Here is a 10,094-nt window from a genome sequence, read left to right on the forward strand (position 1 = left end):
GTTTCAGTCTGTTAATGCCTAAATTGTAAATTGTAAATTGTAAATTGTAAATTGTAATCCAGCTGGGTCTTTTTTTTTGTAGACCCCAAATCTCACCCCAAAATGAACCGGAACCCAAATTGGCTAAAGCAAAATCTACGACTGTCATTTCATAAGTCATCCGAAGCGTTAATATTGTAACCGCGACCATGGTAAATGTTTTGCCTGATGAAGACCTAAAGGGTTGAAACATTGCTGAAAGTGAAATAAAGTGAAGTAAATAAAAACACTATGGAGCTCTAATAGCAAGTATGTGCAGATGTGTTTGCCTTGATGCCTTCCAGCACCTGGCCTAAATACAGGTAACAGATGTGCATACACAATCCTCTCTGTGAATGGTCTCCCTATACTTCCATTGAGAGAGACATTTTGACCCCGGTGTTCATGGTTCCCCGGTGTTCATTATTCATTATTAGAGGCATAGAATCATCAGTATTCCTGTCCAGCCTTTTCCTATTAGCAGGGATAATTACTGGGGAGAAAAATAAATAGTGTGTGCTGATAAAAACTAATAAAGCTGTGATTTTCTCTTCCTCCTTTCTGCTATTTTGGGGGAAAGGGGGTCTATAGAAGGCCATGAGAGTATTTTGGGCAGTTATAATCCTCCGTGCTAATTTAGAGAAAACTGTACACTGCATTGGATTGTATTAACAATGCAAACAAAGTGTGTAGGGGTCAGAAATTAATTGAGTTGGGTTTTACTTGTGTGCGTGCGTTGAGTGTGCGTGCATGCGTGCATGCATGCGTACGTGTGTGCGAGCAAAGGGGTTAATGGGGCACTACAAAGACAGACAGACATTGTAGTAATACAAGTAAATGGCCTATATTTAAACATTTTACCTGATAGAATGTACACATGTATTGGCGTTAAAATGTACAGTAGAGTACTCATTATGCAGAATTTCCCACTTTTCTTATTATTATTAAAAATAATAATAGCAGCTCTACAATTTACAATTCACAATTTAGGCATTTAATCCAGAGCGACTTACATTAAGCAAGAACAAAAAGCATGGGAATACATCACATAAAAGCATTTATCATGAAAAATGCGTAAGCTAAGAAAGTAACAGTGGAATATCTATATAATGAAACTATACATCATACAATATACATATAAACTATACATATTTACTACTATGCTATACATATGTACTATGGCGTGCTATGACTATATACAATGCAATTATAGTGCTGTCTACATAACATGCTATAAGTCTGTGTCAAATGCTATCTAAGTCAACAGAAATGCTATCTAAGGGGGTAGGGTAAGTGCTATGGGCCATGATGGAGTCTGAAAAGGTGGGTTTTCAGGCTACGGCGGAAGATTGGGAGTGATGCTGCAGTTCTGACTGCAATGGGAAGTGCATTCCACAGTTTTGGAGCCAGAAGGGAGAAGAGTTTGGGACGTGAGGCGTTTTTAGTGAGGGTACTTCCAGCTTCCCTGCGTTGGCTGATCTGAGTGCGCGGGAGGGTTTGTAGGGTTCAATCATACTTGCAAGATATGGGGGAGCCATACCTTTGGTTGCTTTGAATGCCAGCATCAGAGTTTTGTATTCTGTGCGGGCAGCGACCGGGAGCCAGTGGAGGGAGCGGAGCAGGGGGGAGACATGTGAGAATTTTGGCTGGTTGAAGACCAAGCGAGCTGCGGCAACCTCACATGTAGCATCACATGTAGCATCACAGGCACATTCTGAGCTTTAGATGTGCTAATTTTGAATACAAATCTAAATATGCAAAGTAACTATTAACTAAAGTCACTGAATAATTGCAGTGGGCTGAGTATTTGCCTTTCAAAAGTAGGCCTAGCAGTAGAAACTTTTATAATGATCAAAACATTAGATATACCCAAGTAAAGGAAAAGCACCATATAATTGTACTCAAGTCCAGAACTTGAATAAATGTACTTCCACCACTGATTGTCTGACAAATCCTACAAACAGTCTCCTATAAGTGGGCGCCGGTCAGACAGCAAATCTCACCAAAGTCCTATATGGTTTATACTGGTGCTAGACGCCGTGAGAGTTGCCGGGCAGAGAAAAGTCGATAATAAAGTAGATTTTCTCATGATTTGTCTCTCTGAAAAAAAGCAATTTTAATGTGAAAATCTTGGGAATAGTGTGTGGCTTGTGACGATCAGGTCCAATATAATTTAGTTCAGTGACCATGGAGCTAAAGAATGATTCAGAAGCTGTGTTCAGTTCATGTTCACAACTTCCATTGGAATGGATAGACTCCAACCTGCTTCCTGCCTCTTAAAAAGGCATCCGCCCACTTTCCGCAGATACGGAAAGTAAACCGGAGGCATATACCAGTATCTTGCTGTTTCTGTCTTGGGTGTTACACATGAGTGCTGACTAACACTGACAAACTGCCTCAAGGGAACACACAAGACCCCACCACTGAAGTCCATGCATTCTGCCCCCGGTTGAGCCGCATAAGAAGGAATGCATACAGGGCATCTGTAGAGCACTGCATGGTTCCCAAAATGGGGTCTGGGGACCCATAGGGGTCAATGAGGGGATTCCAGGGGGTCTCCAGCACTCCAACACTATTGTATTATTTCGCTATTCACAAATAGCCAATATAAAGTTACAATGTGAGCCTTTTGACTAGGCTTGACATTTCTTCTATTATAATGAATGAATGGCATTGTTATAGTGCTTTTCTAAGTGCTCAAAGCAGTTTACAATGGTTCATTCATTCATACACTTGGGAGGTGAAGCGGCAAACAGTCGACGTCATGATGTCTTCACTTCCCTCTCAGTCACAATCCAGTTGGCGGAGGGAAAATAAAATCCATTGTACATTTATGCAAAACACAGAATGCATCTCAACGTTTCAAGGCTATGCTGATGACTCAGCACAGTTCAAGTTGCATACCAATAGGATAAGAATCAATTATAATAAATTTTCGAAAATTGCACATTCACTTGACTGTGACATTTAAGATGCCAAATTCATCATGTCATTTTGGTATCTATGGTTTTCAGAAACAATGCCTATTTACTTTTTTGGTAACTGGGCTCCCTCTCCTCTCACAATTCAGACATTAAGATCCACAATATCAGCTCCCTCTTTTTTTGAAAACCCACATGCAGCCAACCTGAGATTTAGTATTTAGTTATGTGTCCTTGGAGGCAGCAACCCTGTCGGTGTGGGCTGCCCCGTGCTGCGAATAGAGCGGCTACAACTTCTAAGCCAAGGCGGCTAGAGGGGGCTCCATGGGAGGAGACATGTGCATTTATTAAACTATAATTAATCTGCAGGAGACAGAGAGAGACAGTGCTGTGCTGCCAAGCAAATAGTGTCTTGGTGCTCCAGAGCTTCATGCATACATTTTTGACAACTGAAGCACATTTATAAGGGTGTCAGGACCAGACTTCCTAGTGATTTCTTTGTGTTTAGTTTTTTCTCTTTTTTGTTTTGTTTGTTTTATTGTTGTTTGCTTTGTTATATTTTCTATCTATGATTGTTATTCAAATGTTAAAAGGGGAGGGCACAATGAGCTAACTAAGGTTTCAGCCTACACCTTTTTGGTCTGTTTTTATTATATTTTTTCCTTCAAAAAGGCATTGTATTAAAGGACCACTTCACCACATTTCAACATCTCTTCATATAATAGGTCCTCACTAATGTTCATGATAAAATACCAATTTGGTTCTACTCAGTCTGTGAGTAGAACTCATAGGAGGGCTGTGGGCAGTTCAGAAACCCGTCCACCAGTGACATTATCGTTAGGCAGCTTTTTTTTAAACAATTTAAAATATATAGATATTTAGATTTTTATTATCGTGATAATAATTCCATTTTCGCATTGCAACTTTTCAGAACTATAAAGCCTGCAGTTTCTATTAGCTTGGATTCCCCATCGATACCCATAAATACATTTGCATAATTGGGTGCAAAAGTCGAACCCATGGCTGTTCCCTGAGTCTGGATATAGAACTTGTTATCGGACATTAGTTTGACTTCAGAAACCAAAAATGCATTGTGTGGGATGGATAATGAATTCAATGATTTAATCACATCCCTAGTGTCTGCAACATAAGCAGGTAAGGTAGTCAACAAATTGACTTATATATATATATATATTTTTTTTATTAAGTTGAAAGTAGCCATGAAGGCTTGTGATACTCGTGGGTGGATATTTCAACTTCAACTCATTTTAGGTTGTTGGCCCAGAGTGGTCAAATGCAATGTTGTGTATGGGACAAATGCTGTCATAGTATTTGATCACCACACACAAAACATGGACAAAAAATAAAATAAACATGTTAAGCCACTGATTTGAGAACAGGAATGTCACAATTCACAATTCCTAGTATAGAGTTATTAAAACATCAAGTCAGGCAGTAAAATTGTGTGCGTGCGTGCATGCATGCGTGCGTGTGCAACTGTGCATGTGTGTGTGTGCCTATAGTCTTGTCCAGGGAGTGTATATTGTGCATCATTGCTGGGGGATGCACTTGTACAAGTGTCTCATACAGAAAAAGAAGATTGGCCTGCCCTATGGGCCACATCACTCGGGAACCATGGTTCCCATGGCTATATGTACCATCAATATAATACATTCCACATCTCTAGATCGAATGCCTCATCGTACTTTAGTGGTCACAAGTCCATTATATATAGTCAGAGTTACACGCATCCCTTGCTACTCTCTTATCTTGCTCTTATCCTAACAATTCACTATACAGACAACACTTCTGCTATGTGTGCAGGGAAATACAACACTTTCCTGGGGTCTTTGTGTGTAATACGTGGTTTTATATATTTTAGATTTTAGCTGTCACACTAGGCTCACTTACTTCCTGGACTACATGTTGTCTCAGTAAGACAGCCCTCCCCCTATCCACAAGGAGGAGCAGTGCACCAAAGCATTATGGGAATTGTAGTCCATGAAGTGAGCCCAGTGTCCATGACATCATGGACATTGCTAAAATCTAAAATATCTAAAACCACATATTATACACCCCAGGAAAGTGTTCTAAATCTTCTAAACGTCATTAGCATAATATGCAAAAAGGGTGAATAGTCCCTTTAACCTATATATATATATATATATATATATATGGATGTATTCTCAACATATCACAAACTCTGTGAATGGGAAGTTTGTATTTGTTTGTTTGCTGTGTTGTCTCTGCTGCTACTCTTCTATGCATTGCTCCTGACCCTCCACCTGTGAGAGCTTTGGGAGGCTTCATATTTGGTAGGGGAGACATAGTGTGCTCTCCCAATCCATTCATCACCATCCAAATAAATATACCGCTTATATATTCATTAAACATATTTGAATTCAAATTCAAGAGCTATCCTCACTGAAAGATAGATGGAGGGTGTATGACTGAGGTGAGAAGAGAGATAGAATAGGAGAAAATGCCGGTAGATGGAAGAGGATAAATGGACCGAAGGAGAACAGGAAGGGATCTGGGGAGTGCAAAAATGAGGAAACTTTGTACTTGTGAGATGTGGAGGAGAAAGGTAAACAACAGGCTCGCCTCTAGAAACATTTTATTGTTTTATATGTATTATTGAACAGTCTCCAAGCGATTGAATGGCAACCTGTCATTTCAGCTTGTTATTTAGCAGGCAACTATCGACGGCTCCCTATGGTGTTCTCAAAACAAACTTCCTTTACTAAAGTACTTTGTTGATTTGGGCTTCTGTACTGTTCTAGTTGAGTGTACTTTCCCTCTTACTCTAACACAATTCATAGACGTTTAGTCATTTTACTCCAATACACTTCCCCATGGGATCCGCTCGTAATTCCGACAGCGAATTAAGGCGCATTCATACTCCAGTTTGAGGTGATAGTTTATCACTGCGGTGTAGATTATTATGGGTTAGAAAACTACAACATTACCTCACTCGACGCGGTGATCAGCTATCAGCGCGACACATCTCTCTGTTTTTACTGTCCGACAAGTCCTTTCACTCTGGGCTATCACCTCGTTCACTGATTGGTCTAGAAGTTGATTTTGCAGGCACGGGGGTTTCGCATCTGATCCAGAGGGAGGCGGGTCAATGCTTAAGGACATCACTGCGAGTATGATGGCCTCGACTCATTATGAAGGTGACGGTGATAGGTGAAGGTGATAATTTATTGCCTGAAACTGGAGAATATGTATGAGCCTTTAGTCACCAGTGGTGGAAAATAACGAAGTACAATTACTTCGTTACTGTACTTAAGTACACGTTTTGAGAATTTGTACTTTTATTTACTATTTTTATTTTGCTGTATTTTTACTTTTACTTCGTTACATTTACAAGTAAAAAATCGTACTTTTAATCCGCTACATTAAAATTGGACACCTTTCGTTACTCGCTACACATTTCCGCGCACAATATGAGAAATATGCGGGGCTCGCTTGATCGCCTCACTCATTCGTTCACATCAAGGGGCTGCTTCAAAACGCCACTGAGCAACTTCCACTGACATGAATAGCGGAGGGGCGGAGCTTCGCGCCAGATCAGTCTCTATCCTTTTAATACTCTATGGTTCACATTCACGCAGAAGCATGTTGGTGCGGTGGGGTGAAAAAGCTGGACAGAAGCGCCCGTCTATCTCTCTCGCGCGGTGAATAAATTACAGCGAGCCGCGCTAGTGTGTGTGTGTGTGTGTGTGTGTGTGTGTGACGTGCGCTGCATCTGCTGGTTATTGCAGATACCGAGCTTAACTTCAGGAACGTTACACTCACCGATCCAGGTGATTGCAATAATAATCACTGTAGGCCTAGTGCATTGCATGTAAACGTCTGTCAAACGGGATGGTTGTTAAAGTTGATATCGGTTTTAACTTTCTCCCCAATAATGTAATCCACATTTGTGCATAGGCCTATAGCCTACTGTAGGCTTTTTTGACTAGATTTAGAAGACATTTTCAAGCTCTTGCTACTGAAATGACCGATTATTTTTATGGAGAAATCATTTACATGCATCTCAATGGGAGACAGTTTGCCCTCACAGAGTGGAGTGGGTGGGGCTTAAATAGTTAAGGACTAATTATAATGTGTGAATTCACGCAATTATAATGTCTGTTTTGCAAATTGCAATGGCTCTCCCCATTCTCCCCTAAATGACTGTCTACCCCCATCTGAAATATATTTTTGTGTGAGCTGCTTGCAACCTGAGTTGTTTGTAATGATATAGTAAACACAAACATTGTCCTAACACAAACATTAAATGCCATTGATAATGAATGGTCAGTTTCTAGTGTTTATCCCAACACAAACATTAAATGCCATTGATAATGAATGGTCAGTTTCTAGTGTTTATCCCAACACAAACATTAAATGCCATTGATAATGAATGGTCAGTTTCTAGTGTTTATCCCAACACAAACATTAAATGCCATTGATAATGAATGGTCAGTTTCTAGTGTTTATCCCAACACAAACATTAAATGCCATTGATAATGAATGGTCAGTTTCTAGTGTTTATACCAACACAAACATTAAATGCCATTGATAATGGATGGTCAGTTTCTAGTGTTTATCCTAACACAAACATTAAATGCCATTGATAATGAATGGACAGTTTCTAGTGTTTATCCCAACACAAACATTAAATGCCATTGGCCAGTTTCAAGACGAGTGTTGAAATAAAGCCACTGTTGGACTTCATTTCTTTGTAGGCATTTTGAAAAGCATGTTGTACTTTTTACTTGTACTTTGTACTTGTACTTTGTAATTTTTACTTTTATACTTAAGTACATTTTACACCGGGTACTTTTTGTACTTAAGTACATTTAATTTGAGGTACTTTTGTACTTTTACTTAAGTAACTTTCTCAATGGGTACTTTGTACTTTTACTTAAGTAATTTTCAAGTAGAGAATCAGTACTTCTACTTAAGTAAAATATTTTTGTACTTTTTCCACCACTGTTAGTCACACACCGTTGCTTCGCGTACGGTTAAGGCTCATACATAGTCTGGATTTTCGGTGGTTAGGTGACCACCGAACTACAACATGGCGTCACGAGCCGCGGTGAAGAGCAAACCACCGCCACCGCTCCAGCCCTTCTCTCTGTTTTTTACTCGCCACCGCTCAACGTTATTTCCGCCCCGGTGGTCAGCTCACCACCGGAGCGGTGGTCACCATTCATATGCATTCAACACCAAAACTATGGAAAGCTCACCTCTTCAAACCCCACCTTAGCCCATAGCACTTGCCCTATAGCCCCGATGACCTTACAGGCGTATGCAAAGGCTCAACTTATGTAACTTAGATAGCATTTATGTAGACATAGCACTACAGTACGTGTATGCATAGTTATAGATAATATTCCACCGTTTTTATGATGTATTACCATGTATTTCGTTCTTGCGTACTGTAAATTGCTCTGGATTAAGTCGCATCTGCTAAATTCCTAAATTGTAAATTGTAACACCTCTTTTCTAAGCCATTGAGAAAATGGGTTCCCTTTGAAAAGAATAGTGGCTCTTATCACTGCCAGCATTGTACATCATTGAGTAGAGGATGGCCACAACAGATCCAGCTTTTATTACCACATGATCATCACTCATACCCTTATCTAAGAGGCAGAAGGATGGAAATTTAACATTTAAGATGTGAACAGAGGAATTCCCCATCCCTCAGTGTTTTGTTTCCCTATTCGTTCTATCCATACGTGTCATCTCATTTTATGATTATTATTCTCCTTTGCCATCTCGTGAAGAGGCCAAATTGTCTTTTTATCCATTTCTAGACTCCAGAAGCCAAGACCATGTTTTATCCAGTTAATTAACCACTATCATGATAGCTCATATTTAATAACGGCCTGTCTTATTGTAGATCATGCACACAATGCTCATAATGCTTTCACTGGGGAGGGGAGAGCAGTGGGGACATTATCATATTAACAAAGGTAATCGAGCAGGCACATCCACTCTGGCCCGTGGCCCTGCAGGTGCTGGACAAATGGCAATACAAGAGGAAGAAATAGCCCAGGCGAAAGAAAATACACTTATTATACTTTTTGAAAGTATACTAAATGTACTTATTTGTACTTGAAACTATTATAATTTAAATTGTGTTATTTGGAAACCACTGAAGTTGTACTTATTATACTTAAAGGTGATATAGTTTTCAGCCATAATTTAAAATATATATAAATGTATTTTGTTGGCCTTTTTTCTCCTCTATCTTTCCCTATATTATGATGCTGAGGTGTTCTCCTGCAACAGCACACTCCCCCTTTGGCCCCCTCTGGCTGAATGCACTGTTTATATCCACTACAGTTTACTACTCGGGACGTCGGGGGGGATTTAAACTTTTAGCCAATTGCAGCGCGAGACGGTGTGTTCAACCCAACAGTATTATGAAAACGCGATGCGATTTCATTGCAATGTTAAATATTATCCCCATATCTTAGTTTCACCATTGTTCATGTGAAATAGTATGTTTATGATTTAATATGTAAGCCTATTGAAATTATGAGAATCGAATTATGAGAAGTCGAATGACGGGGGGAGGGGGGTGGAGCTAGATTTGAATTTGTTTGGAAACACTCAATCACTTCTGTGTACAAACACTGGAAACTTGTCTATATCACCTTTAAGTTGCACTTAAGATCCGCTAAAACATATCTTAAATATATTTTTCCTATACTTTTTAACCCTTTCACAACAAAAAAAATAGTGTTTAATTGAAAATATACTTCCAGTATTATATCCCAAGTATACTTTTTCTGATGGGTGAAAAGCATACTTATATTATATTTATAGTGTATTTCCGAATATATCGAGTGTATATCAAGTATTAAATAAATACATTTAAAATATAGTACCAATGTGTTAATATACGTGTAGCCTGGGCCTTAGACAGATAGTTAACACTGGCCACATTTACATGCAGGATAAACACCTCAATTGAATAGAATATCCATTCCGAATTCCGAAAGAATTTCCACACACACACACACACACACACACACACACACACACACACACACACACACACACACACACACACACACAATCATATGAGACCAGGAATATTGCCTGGGAAATTAAAGTCCTACATCTAGTGGGCAATCAGGAAAAGGTATT

This window comes from Protomyctophum parallelum (genome assembly GCF_964188405.1).
Source record: "Protomyctophum parallelum genome assembly, chromosome: 9".
NCBI classification, from domain to species: domain Eukaryota; kingdom Metazoa; phylum Chordata; class Actinopteri; order Myctophiformes; family Myctophidae; genus Protomyctophum; species Protomyctophum parallelum.